At 39.4% G+C, this 1761-nt stretch overlaps 1 pseudogene; it reads left to right on the plus strand.

Moving 5' to 3' along the window:
- The first annotated feature begins 233 nt into the window (after nucleotides 1–233).
- On the plus strand, nucleotides 234–1115 carry LOC149557275 (vacuolar-sorting receptor 1 pseudogene; annotated as a pseudogene).
- Nucleotides 1116–1761: the final 646 nt, after the last annotated feature.

A 1761-nucleotide genomic window follows, 5' to 3' on the forward strand; every position in this document is an offset into this window, starting at 1 on the left:
TCGTCAAGAGCCCAAACTATAGAATTCCATTCTCCTCATGGCAAAGAACCTATATCCCAGTTTTTAGAAGCCCAAGTGATCAATAACCTAGTTTATGATGCCGAATCCGAGCCCAGTTTATGTTTTTTAACATTGTTTGCTTGCAGGATTTTTAAAGTATGGATGTTCGACAATTAAAATCTTTTGACTGGAGATTCGTCATGGGCTAAAAATTTGCAGCATGGTAAAATTGCTATTTTGCTTTGAAAGTCTGGAATGCTCAGAATGCTGGGGCAGCAGCTGTCCTTGTGGCTGATGACAAGGATGAATCTTTGATAACTATGGATTTGCCTGGTGAAGGTGGTTCAGCTTATGAACAGAATATCACTATTCCCTCTCCACTCATTGAGAAGAATTTAGGTGACAAACTGAAAGATGCTATTAGTAAGAGGAATATGGTCAATATTAATTTGGACTGGAGAGAGTCTGTTCCACACACAGATGAACGTGTGGAGTATGAGTTGTGGACAAATAGCAATGATGAATGTGGATTGAAGTGTGATATGCAGATGGAGTTTTTAAAGAATTTCAAAGGAGCTGCTCAAATTCTTAAGAAAAATGGGTACACACAATTTACTCCTCACTATATCACGTGGTACTGCCCTCAAGCCTTTGTAGTGAGCAAGCAATGCAAAGCTCAATGCATTAATAACGGAAGATCCTGTTCACCTGATCCAGAACAAGACTTCAATCGGGGGTATGATGGGAAAGATGTGGTGACTAAAAATTTGAGACAATTGTGTGTTTTTACTGTTGCTAAAGAGGATAGCAGACCATGGGTTTGGTGGGATTACGTTACTAATTTCCGCATCATGTGTCCAATGAAGGAAAAAAAATATAACAAAGAATGTGCAGATAGTGTCATCGAATCTCTTGGTCTGGACAGGAAGAAGGTAGAAAAGTGCATGGGGGATCCCATTGCCGATACTGAAAACTCTATTTTGAAAGCTGAGAAAGATAAACAGGTTGGACATGGATCTCGTGGTGATGTCACAATATTACCCACTCTTATTATTAATGACATACAATACAGAGGAAAACTTGACAAAGGAGCTGTAGGTTCCAATAAATTTTAAAAGAACAGCAAGCCGTTTCCAACCACAGTCAAACAAAAGGCGATGAGCAATAAAAACAATTATCCCACATTGATAAAACGTGGGTATGTTTTATGTATTTAAATACCCAAACACACGTAATAAGATGTGAATTGAGGCAGGAGCCTTTTGAAGGCACGAGGTCGAGGGGAGGGGCCCGCCGTGGACTGCCAGTTGGTGCGCAAATGGAGATATTTTGAACGAGCATGCAATAATGATGAGTTGGCGCCCAAAACTTGGATGCAAGGAGATGACGACACGTGTCCAAATCGGAGGGTCGTCGCTAACTCGCCAAGCAAAAGATGCGTGAGAATTAACATAGTGAGTTAGCAAGAAGACGACACGTGGCGGATGGGGCAAATTAGGCAGACCAATCAGCAAGTGACATGTGGCACCGGTCAAACCAAGGTTGACCACGGATTCAAAGGGTCAGGAAAATGTGCAGAGTTAAAAATAATAATATTTTATTATTATTTTTGTTGAAAATTGACGTTAGTTTTTAAAATCAAGCAGGCTTTTAATTCTAATGTTAAGACATTAGATTATTATAAATTTTTTGGATTTTAAATTCAAAGATATGCAAACTTGATGTCTCTACCAGAGGACTATTTTTCAAATGGCAGTTTCA

Source organism: Cupressus sempervirens, chromosome 5, assembly GCF_028749045.1.
Source record: "Cupressus sempervirens isolate cs-2001-9-10 chromosome 5, ASM2874904v1, whole genome shotgun sequence".
Lineage (NCBI taxonomy): Eukaryota > Viridiplantae > Streptophyta > Pinopsida > Cupressales > Cupressaceae > Cupressus > Cupressus sempervirens.